We start from the raw sequence: 19312 nt of genomic DNA, 5'->3' as shown, positions 1-19312 counted from the left end.
ATGTGCAGGATTGTACTGTCGAATTATCTGCCTTTCGAAAAGGGCATGGTTTTATTTACAAAATCTGGATGGCACGATGTCAGTAACAGACCAGTTCCGTACTTCATTCCTACCACTTGGTCATGTCTAGATTGTGAACCTCACATCTGTTAACTGTTAACTGAAATTGGCTGACCTTGAGGCCTTCTGGGCTTGGGCAGAGGCAGCATTCTAAGCTCACCCATGAGTCAAGGGACCCTGAAAGGCTTTCATGGGCTAGGCCATGACAGCCAAATAAAGTCTTGAAATCAACTCGTGCTAAGGGGACCAGAGGAAGGACCAGGCTGGTCCAGAGCCCTGGATTTTACTTTTGTTCCCAGGGCATCACAGGTGACAGTGTCTAGGAAAGAGAAAATGCAGTTCAACCAGAAAGGGTTGCAGAGAGTGGGCTGCATAGAATGTGCTCCAAAGTACATAAAATGTGACATCTGATGCGTAAAGTCGAAGAGCCAGGTGATTTTGGTGATGGCAGACTCACTTCCCACAAGGCATTGCCCAAGCCTCCTCTAGCTCAGGGGTCAGCTCTGTTCCCCAGTGCACCCCCACCATCTCCTCTAGGTTCCTTTTTTCTCAGTCCCTTCTTGGGTGAAGTTGTCTACGGCCAAACCATGACCGGAGGGAGGGTGGAAGTGTCAGAGGCTTTAACCCACTGAATGACCAACCCCAGGAAAAAGAAACACTGTCATTATCTGTCCTGTAGTGTATTCTCTGGAAATGTGCACACCTCCTTCAGCCTGTGTGTCCATTAGGGATGGGGACAATTATGTCCACAGTCATTGTGATGGTCGTCATATGAAACAGGGGACACCCATGCCATAGGGACCACCCGGGTGCTCTGAGTCACTGCCCCAAAGATGGATATTGGTGGTCACGTGGTTATAGAGCAGTGGAGGGAGCAGCGATTCGTGAGAGAGCTTTCTTAGGAGAGCTGAAAACTGGTTCCCCAGTAAAGCCTTAGAAGTTCCCACGTAAGTCCCCAAGGAGAGTGCTTCTCACCTAGGGCGATCCCCCTCCTGGGGACATGTGTCAACGTCTGGACATATTTTTGGTTGTCCCGACTAGGGAGGTGGGGACGGAATGCTACTGACATCTGGAGGGCAGAACCCAGGGATGCTGGTAAATGGCCTCCAGTGCCCAGGACAGCCCCCATGCAAAGCATGAGCCAGCCCCCGATGCCCACGGTGCCACTGTGCAGAGCCCCTGTCCTAGAACGCCACTCGCATGTCCTCATCTCTCAACCTAGCTCCTCATCCTTCCACCAGATACAGGTCACGAGGCCTCAGTTTCTAGGCAGGATCAAGGGAAAAGCATTCATGCTCCCCTTCCATAGAAACATGAGTTGAAATGTCTGGGTAAACACGATGACAGTTCAGGCAAAAATGTGACAAGTTCAGGTGTCCGGGGTGGTAGAATCAATGGCACTAATAGGGACTTTATTTCAGGGAAGTATTGGGGCTCTTTAAGGCACAGGCTGACAGCACGTGAACATTTGAAAGACCCCTCAGCTCTTAGGAAACAGCTAAAGGGCAGATGGCAAGGAAACATTTGTTTCTGTGTTCTTAGCTAAATTTCTTCAATGCTTAGATTCTTCTCTTAAATTCTTCAACTCTTAAATTCTCAGTTCCTCAGCTAAATTTAAAAACAGAGTTGACAGTACAACAACGTCAAGCATTTGGAGCACACTGGGCCTAGCTTGTGGTGACTGACACTCGCCAGTGTTTGGGTGAGCGAGCTCTCTGTGGAGGACAACTATTGCGGGGTTGGTGTGAACCTTTACGAGGGTCTCGTCCACGTCCACAACCAAGCAGAGTCTCTGGCCTGGAGACAAGGCGCAGAGACAGGCCCCAGTTTACCACCTTTAGACTGCAGGAGAACCTCAGCCATGGGCAGAGGAGGGGGCCCACATTGCCAGTGACAGATCTCCCAGATGGGGCCTTGGAGGTCTGGGCCAGTGTGCTCGCCCCCAGACCCCGTGCAAACACCCCAGCGGGGGAGCCTCTTCCCACAAAGTGGTCCTGGCGAATTCCGAGCTGCTCTTCGGGAGCACCCCAACTGCTCAAGTACCTCTAACATCCGTGCTGGTGCTGGGATCCTGCAAGGAGAGCTGGGGACCAGGCCATTGCAGGGACAGGAGTCACAGGGCTCAGCCGGGCCCCAGGTGAATCTCACTGCTAGCCTCCCAGGAGCCCCGGTGAAGGGGTGCAGCACAGCCACGTGCCCACCTCCTAGGCCTCTCTCCTCCCCTCTGACAGGGGCGTTTAGAACCAGGCCACTCCCGTGTTCTTGCATCCCCCGAGAGCACCTCATGCCATAATGTACAGACAGGGCCAGGGAAATAGTCTCGCCAGACTACTAGGGAGGAAAGGCCCCAGGGGATTTGTCCTCTCACCCTCCCAAGTGCAGTGGGAGACTCAAGGCTCGGCGTTGTGTGTTCTTGCTGACTGAGGCTTATGCAAGTTGAGACTCCCTATGTTCTCATCCTTACTCCTGACCACCTGTTCACATATTAGTACCCTCCCTTCCTGCCTCAGTGAGTGTGAGGAGCACAAGTGAGGCAGAAGGCACCAGGGCGATACAAACGGGAAGAATTTTCCCCCACGACAGATGTGGGAGCCTGGGCTGAAGCCCTGCTGGGCCCTGGGCCAGAGCAAGAAGTTTGTTTTGGAATCTTTAACTAGCACGTCTGTTGACAGCGGCCCCCTATTCCACCCTGAAGGGGAGGCTTCTGTCCAGCCAATTGAAGCTGGTATTGTCAGCCTCTCGGATCCTCAGTAGACAGGCAAATACCACGTCACCTCACTGGCCTTCCTGGGTAGGGCAGAAGTGAATACTCACTAGGATAGCTGACACTTAAGCCTGTGACAGCTGAAACTTGTCAGTTTTACCTTTTTCATAGGCACGCTTCTGAGACCTTGACACACCTTCTTGCTGTCAAAAAGAGGAGCATCTGTACACCACGTCCTCACTCCTTGACGACCTGGGACCTGCACAACAAATGCTCACTTTGCTGTGGGCGATGATGGTTCAGGGATCCCCTCAGCAGCCACTGAGACACATCAGCATGCTGCCCTGATTGTCAGCCCAGGGTGCTAGACCCTTCCATCAGCTGCTGCCACGCTTCCCTCAGTGGCTGGCTGTTCTCATACAGGATGCAGCGTGGCCTTTGAGCTCCCAGCACATCGTCTACACAGAATTGACTGACCAAGCTGTCACTGTTCGATGGGGACATTCTGGAAAGGCACTGGGCTTGGGGTGACAGTCCTAAGCCTGTGTGGAAATTAATAAAAGGAACCTTAACTAAAGTGGAGTCAGGAACACCTGGATGGGGAGCTCTCACACCCTATCATACATCCTCAATTACACCAAACAAGAAGAGACATCTGGCTTGCATCTCGGACGGGAAGTAAAGCTACTTTACTACTGAAGGAAGATTTCTCTCCCCACCCAGCAACAGCCCAGCCAATGAGAAATGCTGCAGCTCAGCCAATGAGAAGCCATTGCTGCCCTGAACTATTAAGTTCCCCCAATTGACTTTCCTTTGCGAAACCCTCCCCTGCTTTTTCTCTATAAAAGCAGCTCCCCTCCTTGGTTTTCCCGACGTGCCTATGGTTCCCCATGGCATGCCCTTCCTGAATTGCAATTCTTTTGGCTATTTCCGAATAAACTCTGTTTGAGATAAAATAACAGGTAAGTTTGCTTCTGAAGTCGACACCTGCCTGCTCCATGAGGACAGTGAGCAGCAGAATCGCTGCACAGGAGGTTGAAAGGGCACTGAAGGAGAGGATGCACCAACAACTGACAACGCGCTGCCTCCCGAGTACAGAGGGGGAGGGGGAGAGCTGGCCAGGACTCCTTGGCCTTCACGGGATACGGTGACAGTTGGGCCAGTCACAAACACTGCTACGGAGGGCGTGGGAGGAGGCGGGAGAGTTGAGCCGAGGTGCAAGGGTTGATACCACCACCTCCAGCCAGAGGAGCCCCACGTCTCCCCTGGTGAGGGCTCGTCACATCTGCACCCCTGTTGGTCAGAATCCAATAGCTGGTGGAGGTCAGGCGGATCTCTTGAGCATCTGAACAACAGAGCCCCAAAATGAATGATCCCAAAACAGACAGAACTGGAGGAAGAAACCGACAGTTCTATAATAAAAGTTGGAGACTTCCAAATCCCATGTGATGGACTGAATTGTGTGTCCTCTTCCTAATTCACATGTTGCGGCCCTAACCCCTGATGTGACAGTATCTGGAGACAGGGCCCTTAGGGAGGTAGCAAAGGTTAAATGAGGTCATAAGGGTGGGACCGTGATCTGACATTACCGTTGTCCTTATAAGAAGAGGAAGAGACACCAGAGATCTCTCTCTCTCCACCCACGCACAGAAAAGAGGCCATGTGAGAGACAGAACAAGAAGGTGGCTATCTGGAAGCCAGGAGGAGAGGCCTTCCCTCACCAGAAACTGAATTTTCTGACACGGTGATCTTGGACTTCCGGCCTCCAGAACTGTGAGACAACACCTTTCTGTTGTGTGAGCCATGCAGTCTGCGGTATTTCATCACGGCAGCCCTAGCAGACTAACACGCCCTGCTTTAAACAATGGATAGAACAACTAGACGGAAGCGCAGTAAGGGAATCGGAGACTTGAACACCAGTATACAACAATTAGATCTAATGACATCTATAGAGAACTCTCCCCAACAGCAGAACGAACATGCTTCTCAAGTGCACCTAGGATTTTCCCCAGGATAGTGCACATGCTAGACCACAAAACATCCCTCCATAAATTAAGAGGATTCGAAAGGAGTGAAATCATACAAAGCACGTTCTCTGGCCAAAATGGAATGAAATTAGACATCAATAATGGAAGGAAATGTGGGAAATCTGCAAATAGATGGAAACCGAGCAGTGCATCCCTAAAGAAGTGTATTAGCCTGCGAGGGCTGCCACAACAAAACACCACACACTGAGTGGCTTCAACAACAGACATTCATTCTCTCACACTTCTGGGGGCTGGGAGTCCGAGACCGAGGGCCCGGCAGGCTTGGGTTCTTCGTGGCTTCTCTCCTTGGTCTGCAGGTGGCTGCCCCCTCACTGTGTTCTCACATGGTCACCCCTCTGTGCATGCATGCCCTGCCCTAGCTGCCCCCTTTTATATGTCCCAATCTGCTCTCCTTATAAGGACACCAGTCATACTGGATTAGAGCTCATCCTAAGGGCTTCATTGTACCTTAATTACCACTTTAAAGGCCCGAACTCCAGCAACAGTCACTTTCTGAAGTACTGGACTTAGGAATTCAGCATATGGATTTGGGGGGACACAGTTCATTCCATAAGAATAACCAGTGCATCACACAAGAAATCAAAGGGAAACTAGAAAATGCTATGGAATGAACAGAAACAAAAACACATACCGAACATGACAAAGCTTATGGGATGCAGCAAAAGCAGCACTCAGAAATTTAGGGCTGTAAAGGCCTACATTCAAAGAGAAGAAGGATCTCCAATCAATAACCTAACCTTCCACATTTGCAAACTAGCAAAAGAGCAAAGCAAACCCAAAGCAAGCACAAAGGAAAGGAAACAAGAGTTGGAGTGGAAATAAATGAAATAGAGAACAGAAAAACAACAGAGAAAAAGGATGCAACCAAGTTTCTTCTTTGCAAAGATCAAGAAAAGTGACAAACCTTTAGCTAGACTCGCCAAGAAAAAAGAGAGAAGACGAAACTTACTAAAAATCCTCCAGAAAGGCTACATAGTGTATGATTCCATTTATATGACATTCTGGAAAAAGGCAAGATTACAGAAATAGTAAAAAAGATGAGTGATTGCCAGGGGGTTGGGGGAAGGGAAGAAGGACTGGACAGGTGGAGGCAGGGGATGTTTTTGGGCAGTGAAGCCACTCTGCATGTTACTGTAATTGTGGGTATTTTGTCAAACCCATTTTACTTTACAGCATAAGAGTGACCCTTCAAGTATGCAAATTTATCAAAGTCATGTAGGAGTTCAGTGGAATCCCAGGAAGGAATGCAGCCTGTCTGAGGAATCCGTCTGACAATGTAGGGAAGACCTCAGTGGAGGGGTCGAGGAGGTGCTGGCCTAAGTCACTTTGGAAGGGAGCGAGTCTGTAAGACTACAGGCATGGGGAACTACATAACCACTGGGTTCTAGCTCATGGAGCTGTTTCCCAAGAGGGCACACATTTACAATACTGATACTGCTATACAGGTCCACCTAAATAGAACAAATATGTAAATGGATGGCGGAGAGTGGGAGCCCCGTTCCTCAGTGTTTAAAGGGGCGTTTACTCTTAAATAAGGGCAGGAGGCTAGAATGACCCATGGTGTACTAGATTAGAGTTGGAGTCATCCGCATGAACTCAGGTTTAGCTTCGTATAGACACAGATGCTTACACATAGAAACAGTTGTAAGTAACTATATACAGGGGTGAGTACAACTGTACATGCTTCCTTGCTCTGTCAGCAGGGAGGGCCTATGACAACACCCAGGAGCAGTGAACACACCTAGCACCCAGCACTTGGATTCTCAAACCATTCATGAAGAAAAGGAACCAGGGCTCCTTAGATGTGCGGATGATTCTCTGGCTGGGGCAGGAAAGATGCAATACGAGTGAGTAAAAAACTCACTCTTCCTCCTGTGTGTTCCTCCTTTACTCTCACACTGCTACCACACTCACAACATTTCTGACACCAGATGTGTGGGCTTTTTCCCATCCCAGCAATTCTGTGACCCCAGCTGAGTGTCCTACAATTTAACTGCATCTGGACACTGTCGACCTGGACACAGCATCGGATGCCATAGGTTAAGGGCTCAGTCCCACGAGACTGCCTCCCACTTCAGAGGCCAATCACAAGTAGGAGGTCTCCAGGTTACCCACAGCCTCTGTCCGAGTGGGCTACAAATTGGAGGTTCCCATGACGCTCCTGCCTTGGATTTGAGTATTTGCTAGGAAGGCTAGGAAGGCTCACAGAACTCAGGGAAACACTTACTTACATTTACCACTTTATTAAAGGGCAGGATGATGGACACAGACGAACAGGCAGGTGAAGAGATACACAGGGCGAGGTTTTGGAGAATCCTGAGCACAGGAGATTCTGTCCCAGTGCCATTGAGGTACGCCACTCTCCAGGTATGTGGATGTGCTCAACCTGGAAGCTCTCCAAACCCCCATACTACTGGAATTTTATGGAGGCTTCCACACGCTGGCATGATTGTTATTAACTCCACTTACAGCCCCTCTGCCCTCTCTGGAGAATGGGGGGTGGGGATGAAAATTCCAAGCTTCTAGTCCTGGCTTGATCTTCCTGGTGACCCACTGCCATCCAGGACCCCACCTGGAGTCGCCTAAATGATATTAGGTCTATGGCTGTGAGAAGCCTTATGTTCCTTCTCCCTTCTACAAAAAAATGCAATCAGAAACTCCAGGAAAAACAAAGACTATAGAAGAAAGTCAAAGTTTAATAGAAAGCAAACTAGAACATGGTAACATTTGGGACAAAAAGTAAAGTGTATCAGAAAGGAGACTCCATTTGAACATTCTCATTTAAGCATCATGGGGGTCTTGGCGTGCAACTATAGAAATGGAAATGGTAGATAGATTGTACTGTAATGAATAATATGACCATAGTCATAACACTGCAAACTCAGTGGGTTGCCTTTCAACTTTGAGAACCAATCGGTAAGAAAGCCCAGGAGACTTAATTATGGTTAAAGAACAGTGGACAATGGGAAACTACAAATACGGCTATGATGGTGCTATGGCACACTGTTCAGAACTCCCTTCAAGATGCAAATTCTTATTTCCCTAGCTGGCTTGAGTGCTGCCAGCTCTCCTCAGGAACTGCCTTGGATAAAGACAGTCAGCTTCACCAACGTCACACCCATACTCAGCAAGCCCACAGCCAATGATTCAACTTGGCGGTATAAAGGTCTAGCCTCTTGCCCCAACGTGGGACATCTCGGAAAGGCGATCCCAGCTTCAGTGCTCCCTGTGGGGTTGGCTGGAGCTTTTTGAGACTGCATCACAGCACACCTTCTCCATCTGCCCAACCCTGATTCCTTCCTGCCCCGCCCCTTCCTCAGGTGCTGGTCCTAAGAGCACTCCCTAAGAAACTCCCGCACATGGATCGCCATCCTAGAGCCTGCTTCCCCGGGAAACCGACCTGCAACAACAGTCGACAGACAGTCAGGACGAGGAAGGGAGGAAGAGAAGTGCAGGGAAATGCAGGTATATTAGTATCATCAGTACGATGTAGAAAGTCAATACTTGTGTCCCTAGTTGATGGAAAGAGAAATAGAGGTATAGGGATATTATTTAAAGGCACTAAATTAGTGCCTTTAAATGGAAAACCTGAAAAATAGTGATCTATCTACCTATTAATAGGAGAGGGGAAAATGGTAGGGAGAGATGAAAGAAAATTGGTCATGAGTTGATAACTGATGAAATTTGGGTATGAGCATGTGAGGCTTATTATACAATTTTCTGTATTTTTGTATATGTTTGATCAATTACCATAATTAAAAGTTAAAAATATAGACATGAAAAGAGCAAAGGATCAGTGAAATCGAATCTCATCTATCATAGCAGGAAGTCAGCAGATAATGTCTACAGTTGGCAACGACACAAAACAGTTGATGTAGATATCAGCATAATATTTACAAAGATAGAGGCAGACTACCAGAGGAAGTGAAACTAGAAACATTTAAAATGAGAATGGGGTGCTAAGGGGTAAGGCAAAGGAGTTTTGCTTTGTATCATATGCCTTTTGTGCTTTGCCTTCTGTTAGGGGTTGAACTGTGGCCCCTCTCAGAAAAAAAAAAAAAAAAAAGATTTGTTGAAGACCTAACCTCCAATACCTAAGCATGTGAACTTATTTGGAAATAGGCTCTTTACACAGGTAAGCAAGTTAAAATGAGGTCATCAAAGTGGGACCTAATGTAATAGGACTGATGTGCTTATAAAAAGGGAAAATTTGGACGCAGGCACAGGCACACACAGAAGGAAGATGTCCACGTGAAGCTGGAGATTGCAGGGCGGCATGCGCAAGCCAAGGTATGGCAAAAATTGCCAGTAAAACATCAGAAGCTGGAAGAGGCAAGGAAGGACCCTTCCCCTACCAGTTTCAGAGGGAGCACGGCTCTGCCAACACCTTGATTTCAGACTCCCAGCTTCCAGAAGTGTAAGACAATACGTTTTTGTTGCTCTGAGCCACCTAGTTGGTGGTACTTAGTCACAGTAGCTCTCGCAAACTAATACAACTTAAAAACATTTCAAAACGTCATGAGATTGATGGGTTATGCAGAAGGTCAGCTGAGAGAGAAAATTATGCACCAGTTACCACAGTTCCGTTCCGTTTTGGTTTCGGTTTTTTCTGCTGGGCTGTAGCAGCAGTAGCAGCAGCAGGACAAGAGTGACAGCAAGTGGAGAGGGCCAGCGAGGAAGCAGGTTGGGTGAGCATGGTGAAGAGTGAGGCTTTGAGAGAGCTCGTTAGTCAGAGAGTGGGACCCTGAGGTTTAAGACGTTTGAGGTGGAGCAGGTCCTGATAATCAGAAGGGCTAGGATGAAGCCTTGAAGGTGGGGGGCTGAGGCTGAGAGAAAGAGAGATTGCTGGAGGTTAGGAAGAAGTCAAGGGGCTTTGAGTGGCATGGGCAGCCCAGGTAGAAATGAAATCACCCAGGATGATGGCAGGACTCAGGGAGCCAAGGAGGCCTGGGAGCCAGGTGCCTGAGTGTTTGATGAATGAGGGAGAGGGACCAATAAGCGCAGTGGAACAAATTACCACAATCTTAGCAGCTTGTATACAACACCCACCTATTACCTCCTGGTTTCTCACCTGAGGCTCTGGGTTCTCTTCCAAGCTTATTCAGGCTGTTGGCAGAATTCAGTTCCTTGTGGGTGTGGGACTGAGGTCCCCATCTTCTAGATGGCCATCAGTCAAGGGCCCATCTAGCTCCCAGAGACTGCTCACAGTTCCTTGCCAGATGGCCTTCTCACAACATGGTAGTTTACTTCTTCAAGGCCAGCAGGGGAAGCTCTGTAACTTCAGGGAAGGCCTGGCCCTCCTTTGAAAGGTTTGCCTGATTAGCTCAGACCCACCCAGGATCATCTCCCTTTTGATTAACTCAAAGTCAACTGATTAGGGCCCTTAATTACACCTGCAAAATCCCTTCACCTTTGCCATATCCTATTGTTTACAAGCAGGTAGTCCATTCTGCCCACTCAAGTCCAAGGGCGGAGAGGGGATTCTACAAGGACATGTACACTGGGGGGCGGGTAGGAAATGTGGAGGCTATATAGAATTCTACCTACCACAGATGCACCCTGCCTTGAGCCTCAATGCCACCGGATGACAGAAAAACTAATCTAGTCCATCCCACACTTTCCCAGTTACTTCAGGGTTTTCTTTCTAAGTACAAATGATCATTATCAAGCAATTCAAGATTTTCTCCTCCTTGGCCCCTGGCTACCACCTACATTCTGTGAGGCTTACTCAGTTCCATGGCATCTGGAGAGAGAGAGAAAGCGCAAGCGAGCATCTGATCCTTGTCATTGGCAACTGTCCCTGCCAGCATCCACTGCAACGTACAATCCCATCTGGCCCTAAGAGACAGCACCCCTTCGTGCTGACTTCCAATGAGGTGTCTTCCTCCTCAGGACATCAGGTGTGTCCTGGTACACAGTCCAAGCCACTTTCCACTGTGACATCCTTTGGAGGGTGGCTCTCTCTCCCACGCCACTTTAGTGCCATTCAAATTCAGGGGGCTGCTCCAGACACTTCCGCAGCTGAGTCATGCTGATCTAGTGTGAGGGGAGTTCTAGGACGCTGAGAAGTTTTCAGGGTACAGTCCAGCAAGGGAGCACAAGTCCCCTTGCCCTTGGACTTCTATTGTACTCCCACGTTTGACCCTAACTCCAGGGGTGGGGCAGAACACATCCGTCTATTGGGAAATATTCTGCAATTCCCTGCCACAGCAAAAGGATGAGGATTCGAAGAAGAATTGAAGGCTTGTCTCCCATTCCAGATCTGGCATCCTCAGACGGGCACTCCTTGAGAGCAGGCTCTGCCCCTTCCGTTCACTGCTGTATCCCCAGGGGGGGCACCCTCTTCTGGGTTTTGCAAAATCACTGGGATGAGAAGCATGAGCAGAATTACCTGGATGAGAAGGCAGAGCGGCCCAGGCTGTACTCAGCCTGCTGCCAGTGAGGGCTCTCTTGCCCTGCACGGAGAGGCAGGCAGGGCTCTGGCCTCTGTGGGCATGTGAACTGGTTCTGAGAAGGAACCTGATGTGGGCTGTGACTGCCACCAAAAGTGCTAGGCACCGAGGGCCCTGTTCCCGGACGTGGCTGTCTGAAGATGTGCAAGGCAGGGCCATGACACTGTTCTCCAACTGCCTGGGCAGGGCCAGATAGACAGTGCTGGATCCGGGCTGCCCGGAGGTTTGTGATGCAGCAGGAGCTGCCTCGTTCCTGGCTTGGGCCTGGAGGGGGAGTGAAAGGGAATTGGATCACAACCAGAATCTCATTCCACTGAAGTAGAAGTAAAGCCCCATGGAGCATGAGGGCACAGAGGAGGGGCTGGGCACCCCGGCAGCCTTGACATTTGCTGAGCTCCTTCTCTGGGTCACACACTGTGCCAAGGGCTTTACAAGCTGAGATGACTCATACAGAAGAGGTCAGTCGCAGTCCCCTTTGCCTCTGGACATCTTGCCTCGATCATCCTGCAAGTGATCTTTGCCTTCCCTTCCCTTTCCTCCTCTCCCTCCTCCTTTCTTTTCTTTTCAAGCCCAGGCTTTTTCATCCTGCCATTCATTGCTTCAGCCAGCTCAGCTCCAGTGGTCCCAAAGGCAGGGCTTGGAGCAGGCCAGCTCAAGGCTCTCAGAGCCGGGAAGTCGGGAATTTCTAAAAGCCTCCACCAGGGGTCGCCTAGGCACCAGTGTTTGCCAGCACTGTTTCACAGGCGATTCATTTCCTTAAAAAAAATGTATTATTTTGTAAAGCATAAGCTTAAAACAAAACAAACAAAACAGAAATGCCTCATTGGATCTCTGTAAGTACCGCTCTCTAGCTGAGTGAACGATGACGGCTTCCTTTTCCATTTGCGTGGCATCCATCTGAATGAGGACGTTCCATTTGGGCCCCCCTTCCCTCCTGGTTTTCCCTGCTCCTCTTGCATTTATGAAGGAGTCCTGCTTATTCCCCCAGATCTGTCTTTACAAAGAGCCTCAGGGAAGGGAAACAATGACAGGTGTTTGGGAATAAAGGAGGACTCTCAAGGTTGAGGGCTTCCTGTGCGAAGGGAGAGGCTTCTGGTCCCTTGGGCCTGCAGTCACAGCCCCAGGGCCTGTCCCTGTCCCGAGGTCCCATAGGCCAGACCTCACCTGCCTGCACTCTCAGTCTCTAACAAGCAGGTGTTGCTTGCAAAGGGGAGCCCACAGCTGGATTGCCAGAGCAACGCCCATTGCCTCCTGCACTTCTGAAGGCAAAGCCAGAGGACAAGTCGGAAACCCTGGGAAACACTGCAGGGCTTTGTGACGTTCCTCTTGGGTCCCTCTGAAATGAGTGCTATGAAACACACCTCGGGCACTAATTGATGCACCCAGAGAAGGAAGGGCTAAAGACAGACAGCCTGAAACACGACAACTTCCAGGGAAACAACAGAAGGGTAGGAGGAATCTTCCCCGAATGACCACATGCCTCCTGCCTCATCAGAGAGAGGCCCTCATGAAGGGAGCAGTTTATGCCAAAAAAGGCAGCAACGAGAGCAACCTTGCCGGCTTGGTGAGGAAAATCAGCCCTCCGTTGCTATGACACAGGAAAGCAGTGGATGTCCCCCATTGCAGAATTGGTGTGATGTGATATTTCTATAACATCACTAAACAGTCTATCGATATGGGAAACTTCTCCAAGAGTCTCGAAGGAGCCAAGAAAAAGACTCCAGTGGAGCCTGGTGGCAGAGTGGTTCAGTTCGTGCACTCCACTTTGGTGACCCAGGGTTCGCAGGTTCAGATCCCGGGCGTGAACCTACACACAGCTCATGGAGCCATGCTGTGGCAGCATCCCACATACAAAATAAAGGAAGATTAGCACAGATGTTAGCTCAGGGACAATCTTCCACAAGAAAAAAAGAGGATAATTGGCAACAGATGTTAGCTCAGGGGCAATCTTCCTTCCCAGAAAATAAATAAATAAATAAAACCCCACTGTGGTGGAAGGCTTACCAGTGGTGATTCTTGCTAAAGGGCATGTGTTGTTCACAGTGAAAGTGCAGTTTTCAAAAGCCATCGAAGTTGGGATTTCTCTCCATTGGCTCTTGGAGCCCAAGAGTTGCCTTTGAGTCCTGGGGAGGAGCAAAGCCTTGAGGTTCCCAGTCCTACCCTTGACCTTGTAATCCAGGCAGAAACCATTAGCTGCCACACCTCACACCCCTGACTGCTTGCTTGCCCCCAGCTGGATGCCAGCCCCCATCTCTCTGAGTGATCCTGCACTGAGCAGTCACACGATGGGCCAAAGAGCACGGGCTGTGCAGTCAGACAGACCTGACTTCAATCCTAGCTCCACAGTGTGGCCCTGGCCCACTGCAAAACTCTCCTGGGGCTCATGTGGAAAGGTGAATCCCACAGAGACGGCCTAGGGGCCCATTCCTAGCCTCCAGCAGGCACTCGAGAAACGGGGGCTCTAGGTAGCAGGTTCCGCCTGCCTGGACCGACTCTAGCCCTTGGAGTTCCCGGTCCCAGCCTGCCCAGTCTGCCCCAGCTTCGGCCCCTCTGGGGCACGGCAGCAGCCATCTCCAGCTCTCCTGAGCCCCACGCCATGGCTTGTGAGCTTCAGAGATGCCAGCTGGGCCAGTGAAGTGTTCCCAGTTAGGAAGCTGCAGCCTGTGGCATGGGGGGACTACAACCTTCCCTCAGGTGATGCCCACCCAGCTCCCTGACAGGCTCCAGGCAGCACGTGGGGTACTTCCCTGGTGTCCCTTTCAAGGCGCTATGATCAGGGCAATTCTGGCTTTCCATTTCCAGGGTCACGTGGCTTCTACATCATCAACAAGCTGCTAAAGGAATCAGTTCCCAGAGGGATACGATGGCAGGCTGGAGGTGGGCTGGCACTACCACTTCTTGTGACATTCACGGTGAGACCCGGGTGGGGCCCAAAGTTAGACAAAAGGCCCCAACGCCACTTTCTTGCTTCTCTTCGCCATCACGTCTTTGTGCATCGAATTCATTCCAGCCTTTTCAGCTCATTGAATCCTCACTGCTGTCCTTATCTCCAGTGCACAGATGTGCAAAGGGAGGCTTGGAGGACGGTCGTCACTGGCTCAAGATCTCACAGCCGGCACAGCTGGAACTTAGATGCTGGCCTCTTGGCCAGGATGCCACACTGCCACAGACAGACCCAGGCCAGGGCACTGGTCTGGGCTGCTCAGTACTGTGGTGTCACGGTGATCACCATATGTCTTCACAGGCCACCAGGACACGTGGAAGGACACGGGGGCACAGAAGCAGAGGTGGGCAGGTGAGAGAGATTCCAGATCCCGGGCTGGCTGAGAACACTGTTTTCCCAGGGAGAACGTGCACTTTGCAATTCAGGCTCCAGAGTAATCCCGAGGATAAAACTATTGGCTGCCAAGTATGGAGCCAGGGATACCTGTGTGCCACAGCCTGAAGGACAAGGCGTATGTCCCAGCACTGCTGGGTGTGGGGTCTACCACCCTCATTTTACAGGAGGAGAAAATGGAGGGGCGCTCAGGTCACACGACTTGTCAGTGACAAAGACTGGACTTCAGCCCAGCTCCCTCACTTACCCCTGCGCTCAGTACTGATGCAGTGAAGGACACGGGGCATGGACGTGTCAACATGACAAGCACAATGAAGCTTCCCTGTGGCCAGCACTTGCTATGTGCTAGGCCCTGTGCTGACTGCTTCAGCTTTGAGGCCAACGGGCCTCGTTAACCACCTTGCCTCCTTTGTGGTCACTTAAAGACGTTTGCTAGAAAAGGTGAGGTGTCCACTCAGACTCCTCCAGGTGAGGGGAAAGAAACCCTTCGAGAAAAAAGTGGGGACAATGAATGAAAACAAGATGGTGAAGGCCCTTCCTTGGAAAGCTGCTTTCAGGCACCTTACCATGCTGTCCACAGTGAACCGACAGGCTTGTCAGGGACAGAGTGGGCCGCACAGCAGAGTTCCTCACATAGGCTGCAGCACGACACCCCTTCAGCTCACCTGCTGCAGCTGCGTTTTCCACTCAGGGATTGTGAAGAGCCTGCTAGGAAAGCAGCAACTGGGCTGGCCTGACGATGCCAAGCTCCCTGTGTTGTTGCCTACATCTCAAAATCAGACTCCTCAATCATGCAAGCCCCCAGAATTGTGTGCGAGGGCCCAGGCGTTCTGTGACTGCCCTGGGAAACTGCACAGGCCTCGGGATTTCCTGAAACAAGACTGTGGGCAGATCTGCAGGGGTATGAACGACTGACGTACACACACGCTTGCCAAGGGCCTTCCTAATTTTAGCTCCACATTCACCCCATTTCCACCACGGAAAACTGGGTTGGTACCAAGTGAGATTTCACACCCTGGGGCAGTTGGTTCGGCAGAGCTGGGGCATCCGGCCATCCAGGTTGACCTGGGGCAGGGACTCAGTCCTGCCTGTCCCAGGAAGGGCATCCCTGCTGGCTGACGGCTGGAGGAGAGACATACCTCCAGCAACTCTGGCCCTCCGTTAGTCCTCAACGAATGCTGGCTCTTGCTGGTGATAGCATCACGTGCACAAGGCCGCCTCGGGGCCACGTGAGTTTCAGAATTCAGAAAGCTGACAGAGGGCACAGACCGCATAGCACAAACACCCTTGCAGGCTCCAGCGAACGCGTTGATAGCTCTACAATGACACATGACTACAAACGCCAAGGGGGACAAAGACAACTCAGGATTCTACAAAGAGCTTCTTGTCATCCATTTTTGGTTTTGCCACCAACAGACTTTAGGCGAAGCTGATGAAAACACTTTTGGTTGCCAAAGCTCTGTGGATGAGGGAACTGAGGACAGCAGATCATGGACCTGTATCCCCAGACGCAGCAGACTGACATGGACGTCCACACACATCAGGGAAGAGGCTCCCAGCTTTACAGATCCCTGGGGGCACTGATACAGGCCCCACTTCTCAAACCCTGTCAGTTTGAGTGGGTCCACATTGCCTCCCCACTGGCCCCAGGGGCCACTATACTGTACATTTTTGGTCAAAATCCATGCACGGCACCTGAGGCCCCAATCCACAAACCTGGGGCCACATCCAGTAGGACCTTTGGGACTGGGGGCCAACGGTGTCACTGCTCTTCCTCTTCCTTGCCAAACTGGAGGCTTTTCCATGTCTGTGCATCTCCCATCTGCAGTCTTCGAGGCACAGGCCAGCACCCCCACGCTCTCTCTTACCTATCAAAGCCTAATCAGCAAAACAGAGATGCCTCTCCAGCCACCACTAGCAGTGGAGTGCTTCATGGTTTACAGGCCACTCTCACAGAACCATCCTGTGTCATCCACGACCCCAGGAGATAGGCGGAAAAACAGCATGACTCCTCAGGGGGAGATTTTCATATTGTGCCCATCTTTCAGATGAGGAAATTGAGGCTCGGGGAGGTACAGTGATTTGCTTAGACTCACACTCCAGCAGTGGTCGCACCAGGGATCAATCCCAGATCTGTAACCATAGAACAAAGCTTGCGTTTTCTGCCATGCTCCCCCTGTGGAGGACAGGAGCGTGAAGGGGCCAGGTTGGGGGCGCTCCCCAAACACATCTGCCTCAGCCAGGAATCTTCTCCCAGCTCCCTGAATGTATCTGGCCCTTTCAGGGGGCCTTTCCCCCATTTCCCACCTAAGGAGACCCTTTTCACCCTCAAGACCTAGATGAAATGGTCCTTCTCTCTGAGGCCTTCCGCAGCCCCTTGCCCCGAGTCAGTGGTTCCTTCCCCTTCACGTTTTCCTGACCCCATAGGGCCTCGATTCAGATCAGGTGGTTTACAGGACTGCCTGGAAGATGCCCCCACCAGCCCTGAGTGACGCAGAGCTGAGTGCGCCTGTGGACCTGCATCGTCAAGGAGCCTCTTACAGGACGGGTGGCTGCTGACAACTCTGCTTTGCCCTGTGCTGTTCCCTACCCAGGTCTGCCCTCTCCCATCAGCCTGGGCTTACAGCGATGCTAAGAGACGCCAAGCTGGCAAACGCCCTGGAAGCACACCCGCTTCTGAACCCAGCAGTCTCCTGACACACAAGAGGCCGAAACACCCCCCACCAGGCCGGCCGCAGTGTGGAGCACGGTTTTGCCCGAGGAAAGGCACCTGGCGCCCTATGTGTGCTACTTGGTATGCACGCATTCCTGGGGCACCAATTCTGGGTGTTGATTGACCCGTTCGGTCCACCTGGATTGCAAGGCCTCAGGCACAGTGAGGGTCTGACCACCCGGCCGAGTGCGGGTCCTCAAAGGCCGATCCCTGCTCTGCAGCTCCCCGATGGGCTGGGAGAGACTGTCAGCTTGGCGTTGCAGGCTGAAGGGACACCCTGTCCAGCCCTGCTTCACCCTGCTCCCTTGGTGGGTGTTAGTCTCCAGTCAGCCTTTGGCACACCTCACTCCCTCTCGGGGGAAGCTTCCTGAAGTATTCCACCTGAGATGGTTGCTTCTGGAGTGGTCCAAAAAGCAGGTGCTAAGACAGGGTCTTGGTGCGGGATTGCTCATCACCCGCCCCACTGGTAATGAGGAGCCCATCCTGGGGGTTGGTGGTGTGCAGACAGCCCAGCAGCTAGAATGTTCCTGTCAGAACTCTTCGCTGGGCCAGCGGATGGAGAGGAATTTCCGGGCAGGCGAGGGGACCCAGGCGTGTGGCACGTACGGGAAGGAAAACTCGAAGGACAAGGGGAAGGAGAAGGGTGACCCTCTTGCTTTGATGACCTGCAGGGCGATGAGAAGCCTGGGGTGATTAACCGAGTGAAAACTAAGGAGGAGCCCCAGAGTCTCCTCAGTAGCTTGCAAAGTCGCCCCATCTCAGGCAGTGGACGAAGGGCAAACCCAGGATTTGATAGGAGTGGCTGAACTTCAAAGACGGCTGAACGTTCACCAAGGCAGGTCTGTCAGGCCAACATCAGAAGCCCCGTCGGGAAAACCCGCACCCCTGACACAAGAGACAGGCACATCCAGGCGAGGGCCCTGGAAGAGCTAGACTCCCCAGATGCCTCTGAAACTTCTGAGCCTGTGGCAGCGGCCCACCCCATCCCTAAGGGAGCAAAAAACTGCATGTCTTTCCCCGTGAGTGCCCTCCGTCCCAGGACGTAGGGTGACCAGCTGTCCCATTTTGCTGTGGGACTTGCAATGCTAAAACCAGGAGAGTCCCAGGAAAACCAGGAAGAGGTGGTTGGCTTCCTGCCAGGCCCCCAACCAGAGTGAAGTCACCACACAACACAGGCAGAATGTGCCAGGCCTGCTAAGGGAGGAAAGGAACTGCACAACCGCCTGACCCACAAACGGCAGTAGAGGTCCTGGGGTGGCACTGAACGGCCAGCATGCGGGGGCTGACGCTGATGGACACCACTGGCAAGGAGGCCTGACCCCTCCAGCGGCGGAGGTGGTCAATACCACACGGCCTCCCTGGGGGCACAATGGATGGGCAACCCACCAAGGTGCAGCCTAAAATGGACCCTCGAAAGAGCAAGAACACACGGCAGGTGGCTGAGGGCAGCCACCCCAACAAAGTCATGATCCCTTGCCCAGGTTCTGCCCCTGAGCCAGTTTTCTGACCTGGAACCGTGGACTAGGGAGGTGGGAAGGACACTGCAGTGCCATGGAAAGTAGGCACGGGAATGACCCCCCCAACCCCTACCAAAGGGACCTCTGGCTATGCACTGGGGGACTGAACGCTGGGAAATGGGATTACCAGACCGTGGGAGGCTGTTGGACACAGCGTCCAACCCGACATTGACACTGGAGTCTCAATAAACTTGCTCTCCGCGTCCACTTCAGGAGGACCCCCGTGCTGGAGTTTCTGACCAGAGGACGTCACTGGGTCCAAGGTGTGCTGGGCCATTCTCGAGCATTTGTCAGTAGCACTTGAGCGGAGAGAGCCCAGAATCCAATACACTCCACAGCAAGGTAACACTTAATGTTAAACAAAAAAACATAAGACAGAATGGTCACACAGCAGGAACTCAACTGAGTAAAGAGGAACCACACAGAAAAAGAACGGGGGGAGGGTCAGCCCCATGGCATAGTGCTTAAGTTCAGCACCCTA

The 19312-nt window shown here is 51.7% G+C and overlaps 1 protein-coding gene across 11 annotated transcripts in view; it reads right to left on the bottom strand.

Moving 5' to 3' along the window:
- Window positions 1–19312, bottom strand: part of LOC123282422 (gamma-aminobutyric acid receptor subunit alpha-3-like) — an 86057-nt gene that overhangs the window by 62439 nt on the left and 4306 nt on the right. For 7 of the 11 annotated variants that reach the window (XR_011499919.1, XR_011499917.1, XR_011499922.1 and 4 more), the window contains one exon: window positions 7036–19179. The exons of the other annotated variants lie outside the window; for them this stretch is intronic. The gene's annotated coding sequence lies outside the window, so the exon portion shown is untranslated. Of the gene's footprint in view, window positions 1–7035; window positions 19180–19312 lie in introns of those variants that run through there. 11 annotated transcript variants of the gene reach the window in all.

The sequence above is a fragment of the Equus asinus genome, chromosome X, assembly GCF_041296235.1.
Source record: "Equus asinus isolate D_3611 breed Donkey chromosome X, EquAss-T2T_v2, whole genome shotgun sequence".
Taxonomy (NCBI): domain Eukaryota; kingdom Metazoa; phylum Chordata; class Mammalia; order Perissodactyla; family Equidae; genus Equus; species Equus asinus.
The sequence above is the reverse complement of the archived record's forward strand: the minus strand, read 5'-3'. Positions and strand labels throughout refer to the sequence as shown.